This window comes from Gobio gobio (assembly GCF_949357685.1).
Source record: "Gobio gobio genome assembly, chromosome: 21".
NCBI classification, from domain to species: domain Eukaryota; kingdom Metazoa; phylum Chordata; class Actinopteri; order Cypriniformes; family Gobionidae; genus Gobio; species Gobio gobio.
Genome location: NC_137117.1, coordinates 620081 through 634280, shown reverse-complemented (window position 1 = coordinate 634280; position 14200 = coordinate 620081). Strand labels below are relative to the sequence as shown.

Genomic DNA, 14200 nt, shown 5'->3' with positions numbered 1-14200 from the left:
TGTCCACATTATTAAACATCATGGCCTAGTCATCTTTTTAATTTCAACATAACCCTGTTCTCCCAATGGAAGAGTGTTGTGATCTTGGCAACTGCTTGGCAGACATCCTGGGCAAGGTTGAGAACTTGTTCTTGCTGCTTAGGACTGACTTTCACCCGGTCGTCCTCACCTAACTGTGGAGTTGCATCTGTTATCATCCAGGCCAGGTGGTTATACAGGTTAGAGTTCACTCTTCGGGATGTGTCCAGGTATGATATCTCTAGCTGCAGTGACGGGTCTTCAGTCATACTTCCAGGCATCTGCTGACTTCCACTGGCTTGAGCTGTTCTGGCTTCTCTTGCTTCCTTCAGGATCTGCTTACATTGGTTTTTCCTTCCATATATTTTCTTTGCAGTGTTGTAGGAAGAGACTATGGTGTCATCTGGTGTCAACTCAGATATTTGCATCATCTGAGGATTTTTTTCCAGAAACAAAATCCATAATTCTCTCGTCTCAGGGGGATATGAGGGGGGAAAGTACCATAATTTGAATATACTACCGGGTTTCTACTGATACAAAGCTTAATACTAAATCACTGAAGTAACCCTTAAAGTTCCTTCAAATTTGAGAGCATGCAGCCAACATTCATTTCTGCTGGAACATTCAGGCTGGAACATCCTTTCTGTGGAACAACCATTATTTTACTACTGCCACCTACTTCATTGTGCCTTCTAAGGCGGGCAATCAAGGACTGACATTTGTATGAGGTAACATTCTGAACTCCATGGTTTTCCAAGTATTTACAGAATTCATCCCTCAAAGCTGTAACTAAGAATATGGCTCTTTGAAAAAGGGCTGATCTATCCGAGATATGAGTTGGTTCAGTGCAGCATCATATGGAGTGGTGGCAGTACTAGTCCTTTCCTGTGAACGAAGACGCTTTGTCAGGTAGTTGGTCATGCATTCCTTGTGGTACCTGAAGACCTCAGCAATCATATCAGAACACTTGTTTCCATCAGGACCACAAATCTTGTGTAGTATCTCTTCATCTTCAAGTTTGTTTGCTTTTTCCCAAACTGCATTCTGTCTGTCATAAGTGGCGATCAAAATGAGGGATCGCATGCTCTACTAATCTGCCCGCATTGTCACCATGGAATAATTGAAATGAGCTGGATGAAAGAGCTTGACTTCTGGCTTTTCAACTTTTTTCCTCGTCTGGTCAACAGTTTTACGATCTTTGTACCTCGCACAACATTGTGTGTGCCACAAAGTATTCCTCCCCAGAAAGTCACATTGAGGTTTCAGCCCATTGTCAAGTCTGTATGAGACATCATCTTTTCTGTGGGTTACAGCATGTAGGAGGGAAGGGTAGCCTTGATTTGTCAGTTTCTGAAGAGGACCAGCGTCACTGTCTGTTTTCTGACATATTGTGCAAGCAGTATAGTTGGGACTGAGCAGTTTTCTCTTCAGCTGTTTGGTTGAGAACTCAGGCTTCATCCTTCATTCTTCTCCAATTCACATCACTCCTCTCCTGTTCTCTCCTGTTCACTCCTCTCCCCTCCTGAAAAGGGAACGAGACACTGCATCTAACGACACTTTGGGGACGCTCCTAAGCATAGCGATCAAGCAGACGCTCCATGCGTCTCGTTCCCTTCTCAGGGAACAAGGGTTACAGTTGTAACCCGAGACGTTCCCTTTCGAGGGAACTCGCACTGCATCTAACGACATTTTGGGGAACGAATACCCATTAGGCCACACGAGAATCACGCCCAACCTAGTGTGAAGCTGGAACCCAGGCACACTTAGGACGCGAGCACCCTAGCGCCAGGCGTCGCAGGGAGTTGCAGATTGTAGAATCTAATGAAGGTGTGCAGGGTGGCCCACCCGGCTGATCCTCCTGAAGCGAGATTCCAGAAAGGAGGGCCACAGAGGATGCCATGTCTCTGGAATGAGCCCTCACGGCTATCAGTGAAGGCAAATTACGCACCAGATAAGTCGTGGCTATAGCCTGGACAATTCACTTACTGATTGTCTGTTTTGATGCAGGCAGCCCATTGTTGGATGAGCCAAAGTACACCAACAACTGGTCTGACTTCCTCCACTGAAGACTTCTCCAGATAAACTCTTTTTTCCAGAACTCTGCTCTGACCGGGCAGAGCAGGTGAAGTCTCCTTTCTTCCGCCGTCACGTGAGGTGGAGGATGGAAGGCCTAAAGAACCACTGACCGTGCCACACTCGATGGCACCTTGGGCACATAGCCCGGCCTTGTAGGTAAGATGGCCTTAACTCCGCCAGGGGCAAACTCCAGGCAAGTTGGCGTAACCGACCCCGGTCCCCCACCCTCCTCAGTAAGTGATAGCAAGAAGAAAGGCCACCTTAACCCCTAGGAGTCTGAGCTGTTTTGGGGCCCTTTAGAAGTTTTGACATGCTCTGATATTTGTGTTTTTTTCAGTTGCTTATAAACACATTAATGGCAAAAGTGTAATTACACTGTATTCAGCACAAACTGGGCTACCATAATATGTGAGCAACATGTATGTACATGCTTGTATTTTTGAGAGAAAAATGTTTATGCAAAGATTTTGAAAAAACAAAAAAATATGTTTTAAAATTAAGGCCTCAAAACACACAATAGATATCTGTTACCAAGACTTTTGACTCCTGTCTGTATTTGCATAGTTTTTCTTTATACTGATGTGAGAATCATTACATAAACACAGAATATTTGTTTTTGATTTGGTTTACAGTGTTTAAAACCTGACATTTCAGCGTTTCTTTAGACTTATGGCTCATGTTTGTCAGACAAGTATTCAATAAGCTAGAGGTCATTTTCTGAAGACTATCTGAATGAACGTCTTTGACAGAGAGGCTGCAGATCGCGCATCATGTTTGATTTCTTTATTTTGCAAAAAGCACAACCATTTGTTTTTATTGTGACTGTAGTAAAAAAAATTGAAATTTTACAGATTATAATGATGCATAACACTTGCCTGAATGATAAAAAACGACAGAGTTATTTGAGTCTCTTTGGTACTGCCGACTCAAGAGGGTTAAAGGTCAGGTTCTTTTCCTCAGCCGACTCTTCGAAGGGAGCCGCAGACAACCCTTCCAGAACCACTGCCAGAGGTCAAGTTGGGACACTGGACCGAGTCGCAGTCCTCATCCTCCGAGCTCCATGGAGGAAACGTACAACCAAATGGTGCTTACCCAGAGGCCCATCACCTACAGACGAGTGGAAAGCTGCAATGGAAGCCACGTACACCTTAAGTGTGGATGGGTTAAGACCGGCGGAGAAACCATCTTGGCCGAACTCCAGCACTGAAGCCACTGGGCAGTTGACTGGGTCCACCTAACGCTCTCTACACCAAGTGGCAAACACATTCCACTTCATGCTGTACAATCTCCTCGTGGAAGGAGCCCTGGAGCTGAGGAAGGTCTCAACTACACCTGCCGATAGGCCCGCCTCTAGGTACCAGACCCCTCAGGGGCCAGACCCAAAGGTTCCACAGCTCTGGCCGGGGGTGAAATAATGTGCCCCCTGCCTGAGACGGGAGGCCTGCTAGCAGTGCTACGATGTTCGAGAACCATACCTGGGTCGGCCAGCAGGGTGCTATTAAAAGTAGGCTGATCACTTCTTGGCGGACCCGCTCCAAGACTCCCGGGAGCAGAGTGAACGGGGGAAATGCATAGACGCAGCAGCCACGTCTGCACTTGAGAGAAAACCACAGAGATGTCTATCGAGACGCGAACAGATCCACTTCCACTGGGCCGAACCTCTCGCACATGGCTTTCACCACCTCTGGGTAAAGTCGCTACTCCCCAGGCCTCAGCCCCTGCCTTGACAGGACGTCTGTTCCCTGATTTTGGTCCCCGGGGACATATATCGCTCGACAGTCTCCCTTGGGACCACAGGAGGATCTGGTGTGCCAGTCTGCATAGAGGGCTGACCACTGCGACCTCAGACCCCCTTGATGAATTAGATATGAGACTACTGACATATCAGGACATAGTGGCCGCGGAGGTCCGGGAAAAAGCTCCTCAGAGCTTTGTAGACCGCCAGCATTTTAAGGCAATTTATGTGCCAAGAAGGCCAAGGACGACATCTCAATGCCGAACTGCCACTACTCACGACTGGGCCAATATGAGCCAGTCGTCGATGAAGTTCAGTACACGGATGCCTCTGAGACTCAGTTGGAGCCAGAGCTGCATCCATGCACTTGGTGAACATGCGAGGGGGAAAAGCCAGGCCAAACTGAAGAACCCGATAATGGCATGCTTCGCCCCCGAAAACAAACCTCAGGAACTTCCTGAAGGATGGATACATGGAAGTATCGTGACAAACCAGTCCTCAAACTGGATCTGACTCACGATGGTTGGAATTGTGAGCATCTCAATTCTGAATCTCCTCAGAACGATTCAAGTACCTCAGATCTAAAATTGGATGCAACCCCCCCCCCCCCCCCCCCTATGAAGTATGAAGTACCGGCTGTAGAACCCGGACTCCCTGTCTGGCGGAGGAACACGTTCTATGGCCTCCTTTACCAACAGAGAGTGAACTTCCTGTTCCCTTACCCGAACCTGCTCTGGGACCACTGCAGTCCAGACCAACCTGATGAACTTCAGGAGAGGGTAATATAATAGATATATTCGGAAGGCATAACCATGCACCGAGATAATCTGCTAAGGGAACCAGCCTCTCGAGGTTGCCCTCGGGTGTTAACCGAGCCTCGTTCCCGACCCCCTGAAGCGGCTGACCGGCAGGGAGTAGTCGTAGACGTACTTTAAATTAAAAATACCCCATTCCTTTGAGGAGTTATGGCCGTTTAAAGAAACCACCAAAATGATCTAAAACGGCTAAAGCGAGCTAAGTAAACTAGTAGAGAATGAATTCTGCTGCTGCTACAGGGATACGTTTGGGATGAGGAATCAACAGAAATATACTTGTTTGAAGACTGGCGTGGTCCTTTCAGTTAATTACCATTACACTATCCATATTAGGCCTACCGTTCTTTTACCAAAATGCTGGGGCAGACCTGTCACATACCACAGACAATGATGAGCAGCTTCGAAGTCCGTTGGTAACCGTTGGTTACCGTTTGTTGGCTGTTCCAAACTCATTCAAATTACTAAGATCATAAGTGTGCCATGATGCTAAATATCCAGCATGTTTTTCATAATTTTGAGAGCAGCTTAAAATGCTATTGAGGTTCTGAGCTTGTTGATCGCCAACTAGTAGTGAAATCATCACAGATCCATTGATTTTGATTGGATATAAATTTTTCTGTGGAACGAGTATACTATTTGGTGAAAAGAATGGCATATTGACAGATGTCATAACTTGGGGGAATAGTTGATTGCCAATAAAGTAAAGATTGAAATATTAGAAAAAAAAGTGAGAAAACGCCTATTTTTTTGCATTAAATTGATGTAAAATCATGTAGAAATGTGTTTTAAGAGTTATTTTTTCAGTGGATGTTGTCAGCACATGTGTTCTGTGTATCTGGAATGCATTTATTAACAGCCTACCCAACCCACTGAGGATTTGAGGAAAAAAATCATTTTTCACATTTTTCTGATAAAAATAAAGGGTGCATACACTAAAATGGCCACAATTTTTTTAGCGATATTTCCGGCAGAGCAGACCCTCCAATTATTGGTTCTTATGGTCAAAGTTAACAGAAAAAACACAAATAAAAAGTATGGCAGACCATGTCAGGTTCAACCCATTTTATTGAGCTTTTGAGACTTTGGCTCCCCGACTATTACCAACAGTTTAAGTTCTAATTACTAAAGTTCTATCATTAAAAAATGCTTGATTATCATAATATAATGCTTGATTGACTGATGTAAAAGCTTGTACGTTCAGATATTTAAAAATCTGTGCCATTTTACAAAGATATTGATACATTTGGTGGTATATATATATATATATATATATATATATATATATATATATATATATATATATATATATATATATATATATATATATATATATATATATATATATATATATACATATATACATATATACATATACATACAGGGCTCGACATTAACGCTTGTCTGGGACAAGTGGATTTTTTGAAGGGGCAAGTGAAAAAGAATTTTACTTGCCCGACGGACAAGTATCCTGGTTAAAACGTCAAACAAAAAATAACTAGGGAATCACCAAAGTGCAAGAATGATTTTGCATTCAGTGTAAGTGGCGATCGATAGTGGATAATATAAAACGAACTGACGTTAATAAGGTTGAGCTGTTGAGGCTCGCGCCGCCTCTCCAGGAGAAAATCCAAAACAAATGAGCGCCACGTATGAGCTTTATTTTATTTATATAGCGCTTTTAACAATGTAGATTGTTTCAAAGCAGCTTTACAGTGTTAAACAGGAAAATAATGCAGCATAATTTTATTCAGCTGTATAGCCATTCTGGAGAAAACGCTGATGTCATCAGTTCATTTCAATTATCATACAGTGACAGTGTGGGCTTTAGATCAATAATTAGATCAGTAATTTAGTTTAAATGGTTAATTTAGTTTATTAATTAGATTTATTTCGATGTTTAGTTGAAAATTTTAGTGTCCCCAACTGAGCACGCCAAGCCAGAGGCAACAGTGGCAAGAAAACCAAAACCCCAACATTAAGCATGTTCACATGCAAGTAAATCTGTCCGAGTAAAAAATGTGCTTTTCCGGAAAAAAAAAATATTTTTTTTTGTGTGTGTGTTGTAATATTTGTGATATTTTTACCTTTTATAAAGGGCATTTTTCCCATAATCTTATTAAATATAGGCTATGATTCAGATTTCCTTTTATATTCTTAAATTGGATCAATCAATTAAATTAGAAGACGACACTGGCTGTTACCAGTCAAATTAAATAATTTACACTGAACAATTACAACTGCATTAAATAATGTTATGAGATTGTTTTAAATATACAAATAAGAAATGTTGGAAAGATGAAACTAAAGCACCAGTAGGTGGCGCAGGTGACCGTCTGAATGAGTCATTGAGTCGATTCGTTCAAACGCTGATTCATTCAAGAATGAGGCGGTCGTTTACGAATAATTAATTTAATCTTTTATTCTATCGATTCATTCAAACGCTGAATCATTCACTAACTCGCTGTTGCTGTGACACTCGTTCTGCTGTGATCTTTTGGAACTATTTTCGCTGCTGAAATAGAACAAAAACACTCAATATTGCATCTAAAATGTAAGTGACTTAATGTTAATAATTGTTTATGGAACTGTCATATGAAATCAGTGTCATTTTCAGTCGGGATGTTATTCAGGAAAACAGCACTCTTGGAAATGTGACGTTGCAACTGTATCATGTTATAAATATAAATAAACTCCACATTTCTACATGTTTACAGCAGTGTGTTTGAGTTTCTCAGCGGTGCACATTTGTTTCGATTTCTCCTCGAGAGGCTGCGCGAGCGTCAACAGTGCGTTAGTTACCGTCAGTTCATTACACATCATTATCATTCACTGACGATCGCCAATTACAGTAATGAATGCAGAATCATTCTTGCATTTGGGTGATTCCCTAGTTATTTTGTTAATGACGTTTTATCAGGATACTTGTCCGTCGGGCAAGTACAATTATTTTTCACTTTAACCCTTCAAAAAATTCACTTGTCCCGGAAAAGCGGACAAGCGTTAATGTCGAGCCCTGCATAAACAATTATTTAACATTAAGTCACTTACATTTTAGAAGCAATATGGACTGTTTTTGTTCTATTTCAGCAGCGAAAATAGTTCCAAACAAATATCACAGCAGAACCATAACGCCTCTCACAGCAATAGTGTGTGTTAGTGAATGATTCAGCGTTTTAAGGAATCGGTTGAATCAAAGATTCAATGGCCTATTCGTAAACGACCACCAAATTCTTGAATGAATCGTTTCACTGAATCGACTCAATGACTCGCTCATTCAGACGGTCACCTGCTGCCACCTGCTGGTGGTTTAGTTTCATCTTTCCAACATTTCTTATTTGTATATTCAAAAATATTTAAAATAATCTCATAACATTATTTAATGCAGCTGTAATTATTTAGTGTAATGATTTAATTTGATTGGTAACAGCCTATAGTGTCTTATTCTAATTTAATTTATAGATCAAATTTAAGAATATAAAAGGAGAGCTGAAGCATATCCTATATTTAATAAGATTATGGAAAAATTACCTTTATAAAAAGGTACAAATATGACAAATATGCATATTTAAATATGTCAAAGTTGATTAAACACTGGTGAGAAAATTGCTTCAAAATAGATTATATTTACAAAAAGAAATCCGGACAAGTGAATGACAGATTTACTTGTCCGAAGGACAAGCGTGTGAACCGGCTTAATGTTGAGCCCTGTGTATATATATATATTAGTGATGTCAATTTACACAAATTTCCATGATCGATCGTCGTTTAAATTAACGATCAATTAATCTACAATAATTTTACGATGCAACGACAATAGTTTTTGTGCGCAAAAAAAAATCTAAATAACACCTTTATCCAGCTTGTTCTTGTCTTCCGTGTGTGTCTCCACGACGCATGCGCGAGAATATGAGCAGATCCGGCGTTCGGACACATGACCCAGAAGAGATTTGTTTACCAGCAGAGGAAGACGCGCGTGTCTCAGCTGTTGAATTCTACACTGATCGTGCTTTAGGTCTCGGCGTAGTTCTCAAAATGGGGCTAAAGTGAGCATTTAATGGATTCCCGAACGCCGGATCTGTAATAGTTAATAGTAATAGTTGCTCTGTTTTGGAAGTCCATAAAAATGCATCTGTCCATCAAATAACTGCTTCACACGGCTCCAGGGTGTTAATAAAGGCCTTCTGAAGCGAATCGATGCGTTTGTGTAAGAAAAATATCCATATTTAAAAATGTATTTCTTTTTTTTTTTCATCAGCCGTCCCCGCGCCATCACTTCCGGCGAATAAGGTCAAAATACCGGCGTGATCATAGATATATACATAGATTCCTCATTAGTGCCTGCGCGGATTGGTCGAATGAGGCATCTACGTTTATATATCTTTGATCGCGCTAGTATTTTGACCTTATTCGCCGGAAGTTATGGCGCTGGGAAAACTAGATGACATTCGTCTGATAAGAGGTAAAAAAATAACACAAATACTGTTGGGTTTCTCGCAGAATCCGATGGTTTCGTGTCTTAAGACATCAATGTGTCGCCACGAGCCGCATGGTTTCATGAGGATTCGTATGTGTGTGTGTTTTTACTCTCGTTGCTCTCATACTCTGAAATATCCCCATTGACATCATTATACGACTATCACACTGCAGCGGTTGAGTTAAACATCTTCATTTGTGTTCTACTGAAGAAACAAACACACCTACATCTTGGATGCCCTGGGGGTAAGCAGATACACATAATTTCGTTTTTGGGTGAACTATCCCTTTAACATTTAGTATTTGCCAGCTGTTTTAGGATAGAAATGTTATACAACCGACAAAAATAAGGCAAACTAATAAAATGGTCTAATTTTGCCATTTGAAACCAGCATAGGACATTAATGAAGCCGATTTAATCAGATAAGGCATAAGGTAATGCATGTGTACATATTGTGAATGAATTTAATAAACTTATTTAGCGTTCGTAGCCTTCAGTGAATTGACTTGTCTAAGAAAATGCTTAATAAAATACAGGCTAAATATCAGTTGACCCTGTGTTTACTTTCTTCACTGACACAGAAGAAAATGGAAAGACTATCAGTCAGAGCTCAGCTTTAGGAGGGAGACTGAGAGAAAGAGTGATGGAAATGAGGAGAGAGCAGGTATGACAAATAATCTACTGCCCACATGGTTTTGAAAGCTATTTATTATTAAAAAAAAAACATTTAGCCTTAAAACGCACAGGTAAATCAGAGAAATCAGTTTTCTCTGTGGCGCAATAGCTCAAATTTGTCCTTTAAGTAAACTAAATCAACACTTTGGCTGGCATTATATTCAGAGCCGGACAGTAACGGAGTACATTTACTTGAGTACAATTTACTTGAGTACAATTTACTTGAGTACAATTTTGAGGGATCTGTACTTTACTCGAGTATCATTTTTGGGGAGTACTCATGACTTTACTCAAGTACATTTGAGAGGCAAATATTGTACTCTTTACTCCGCTACATTTCTATCCATAACCGTACCCGTTACTTCTTCTAAAAAAAAAAACAAAAAAAGAAAAATCTCGGAAACCCTCAATTTGTTGTTTCCCTCTCAAACGTGATTGATTGTGCAGGCGCCACTGATTGGGACAGCCTATCAGCAATCACCTTCAGCTTTCTGCCAAAGTCAACTCTATGGTCAGATTTAGATAAGAGACGAAACAATGGATGAAGATGCAGCAGGTCCATTCTGGGAATATGCCAACCCGTTTTCTATGCCAAGCTAGATTCTTGCTACAGAAAAGCGCACGAAATGATTGGCTAGGTGCGATAATGCAGCTTTTTACATTCTGGATTACGTTTGAGTAGTCGAAGCCACATGCACCCGCCAATTTGCCAGCTGTAGCTATAGCCATTCAGATGGCTAACTTTGGCCTGACAATAGTTAGCATAAGCCGAGGCAAGCTAATCGTGTAACATTGGTAATAGTGATGCACCGATCATAATTTTACATAGCCGATTCAGATACTGATTTTTTTCAAGAAAACTGGCCGATTCCGATTTTTTTTTTACACAATAAAGTAATGAAAGTATACATGAACAAGATGTTTATTTGGTATTTAACAGGCTAAATTGGCTTTTGGCTAATGAAAACAAGTCCGCAATCTGAAATTAACAGGAAATTTAATTCATCAGACCAGGCAACATTTTTCCAGTCTTCAACTGTCCAATTTTGGTGAGCTGGTGCAAATTGTCGCCTCTTTTTCCTCTTTGTAGTGGAGATGAGTGGTACCCGGTGGGGTCTTCTGCTGTTGGAGCCCATCCGCCTCAAGGTTGTGTGTGTTGTGGCTTCACAAATGCTTTGCTGCAGACCTCGGTTGTAACGAGTGGTTATTTCAGTCAAAGTTGCTCTTCTATCAGCTTGAATCAGTCGGCCCATTCTCCTCTGACCTCTAGCATCAACAAGGCATTTTCTCCCACAGGACTGCCGCATACTGGATGCTTTTCCCTTTTCACACCATTCTTTGTAAACCCTAGAAATGGTTGTGTGTGAAAATCCCAGTAACTGAGCAGATTGTGAAATACTCAGACCGGCCCGTCTGGCACCAACAACCATGCCACGCTCAAAACTGCTTAAATCTCCTTTCTTTCCCATTCCGACATTCAGTGTGGAGTTCAGGAGATTGACCAGGACCACACCCCTAAATGCATTGAAGACACTGCCATGTGATTGGTTGATTAGATAATTGCATTAATGAGAAATTGAACAGGTGTTCCTAATAATCCTTTAGGTGAGTGTACAATGTATCTTTTCTAGTTTGAGCTTGAGTACGAAACTTCTTTTTTACCATACAAAAAATGTAAAAGCCTAATTAGTTCAGTCGTGGGCTATATTGCCTTGTGGGCAAGTGAGAAATGTTAAATAAAGCAACATGGTAAAAAGATAGTTGATTTGATTTTACTTTCAATTCCTTTTACATTCTCCAAGATATTAACATTTTTCATAACTCCATGTAGGACGTTTCTGTACATAAATGTGAGCACTGTGGCAGTAGTAATGTAATATTTAGAAAATGTACTCTTGATACTCAAGTACTTTTAAAAACAAGTAGACGCTTAAGTAGACATCTGACTGTAGTACTTTTACTTGTACTTGAGTAAAATTTAGCAAGGGGTATCTGTACTTTTACTCAAGTTATGAAGCTGTGTACTCTGTCCACCTCTGATTATATTATAAAAAGCTCCAAAAGGTAGCGGTAAAATGGTAGATATAATGATACATAAAAAAAAACCTTTGTGGCCTCTAACTTTTGCTCCAACAAAGAGCTTTTCCACCTACTTAACCTCAAAAATCACCTCAATTCTTCATAACGTCGTCTCTTCAATTTGCTTTGTCGTCTTTAACGGCGATGAATCCTTCAAACAAAGCTCATGTCAAGCGGTTTGACTCTATAATGATGCTCTCGCACTTATCAGAAGCGGCCGGGAGGAAATTGCATTAGCCCCGTATGCCGTACGTTAGCCGCTCGCCCCGGCGCTCGCTCGGCCCGGTGAATAATAGCGCCTCTGTCAGCCCTGGCAGGAGATAAATAGCAAAGTACAGTACAGATAACGCGGCAGCCGCTAACACAAAGCATATGAGGCAGCTTTAATGCGGCTCTCACGGGCGGCACATCTATTACACTGTCACAGAAGAACCCGCGACCACACGAGACGGAACCAACAGGTCACAACTAACCCTCCCGAAGTAGACCAGAACCTGTGCAATATCCCATATCAACCAGTGGTCTTTAGGACAGCACATTTTGATTTAGTTTTAGTCATAGTCTTTTGACTAAAATGCCATTTAGTTTTAGTCTAGTTTTAGTCGACTAAATATCATAAGATTTTAATCTACAGTAAATTTAGTAACGAGTTTAGTTCAATTGTAATAAATTGAGCATTTAAGCATTACATAACCGACTGTCACTTGAACTGACATTTTGACATTTTGTTTTTGACATTAAAAATACACGAAAGAGCTCAATTCACTTTTTTGTTTGTTTTTTAAAAACATCTATATAGTTTTTATAACTTTGTATTTCTGTTTTAGTTAATAGGCCATATCAGGTTAAGCTTAAGCTTCAAATAAATTTTATTTATTTTTCAATTTCAGTTAACATTTATTTAATTTCAAGTAATGAAGATTTTTTTTTAATGGTTTTAGTTAGTGATGCACCGATCATGATTTTACATAGCCCATTCCGATACCGATTTTTTTCAAGAAAACTTTTTTATTTTTTTTATTTTTACACAATAAAAGAATGAAAGTATACATGAACAAGATGTTTATTTGGTATTTAACAGGCTAAATTGGCTTTTGGCTAATGAAAACAAGTCCTCAATCTGAAATTAACAGGAAATTTAATTGGAAATGAAAAGGCTGAAAGGTGAAATTAAAGGCAACATCTGCATATTCTGCAATCCAAACAAAGATGTTCCTTAAATCAGCATTTGGTTTTAAATTCAGTGTAAAGAAAAAAAGTCTTTACCAGTGAAATTAAATAAAACCAAAGTATATAATTGTTCCAAAATGTTAAATCAAATAATGTTTAGTGCAACGAAAAAAACTAAGATGCTACAGCAGGTGCTTTTTAAATCAAATTAAGTCAATGTCATTTTAAGGTAAAATAAAAATGATCATCCTATAGGCAACAGAACTGATAGTATTTCATTTCTAAAGTGCAGCATGTTCTTCTTTAGGCTACAAAAAGAAGTATTTCGGCTTTGTCACAAGTTAGTTTGTTTCGTTCTCATCCGATCCAACAAACGCTCACTATCTAGCTCGCGCAAGTTCAGCTCGCGCAAGTTCAGCTCGCGCAAGTTCAGCTCGCGCAAGTTCAGCTCGCGCAACTTCAGCTCGCGCAGGAAAGCGGCTCTTCATTCCCTTCAGCATCTCGTCTCTTCCCTCAGTTCTCCAGTTTCCGTTTGTAACACACAAGCGACATGTTCGCTAATGATTGCGAATTGCGATATAGGCGTATGTGCACGCAGGCGCACTTCCGGATAAATCGGCAGAAAAATACAAAGAAAACCGGTCAACCGGTGCATGCCTAGTTTTAGTGAACTATTATAACCCTGATACTTTATTGAATATGTGTCAAATACTGGTCTTTCCTCTTGACTATGAATTAAATGGGAATGAAATTAAATACAGTTTATTGTGTAAGCAAAAATATATAATGCGTGACTTTTAATTATAAACAAGCTCGAAAACACACATTGACTCTTATTTTGAAATGTCTACTCTGTTGCAGAATGCTTCAAGTTCAGATGAGGAGATAAAATATGCATTGTTACAACTGTCTAAACATATTACTATATAAACATCGTAAAGTAAGTTGTCATTACTCATCAGCATTAGTTCAGAAGCGCAACAGCGCGTGTTTTCCAGCGGTTAGATCAGTTCAGATCAAATGTGTTACACAGGACATCAGTTCTGACTGGATCTCTTCCCTAATCCCTCCCTAACATTTTCGTCTCGTTTTTATTTGTTGACGAAAATGACATAGTTTAGTCATAGTTTTTGTCATTCAACACTGGTTTTCATTTAG

The 14200-nt window shown here is 40.1% G+C and overlaps 1 protein-coding gene across 1 annotated transcript in view; it reads right to left on the bottom strand.

Moving 5' to 3' along the window:
- tti1 (TELO2 interacting protein 1) overlaps positions 1-14200 on the bottom strand; it is a 58917-nt gene that overhangs the window by 26612 nt on the left and 18105 nt on the right. The window lies entirely within an intron of this gene.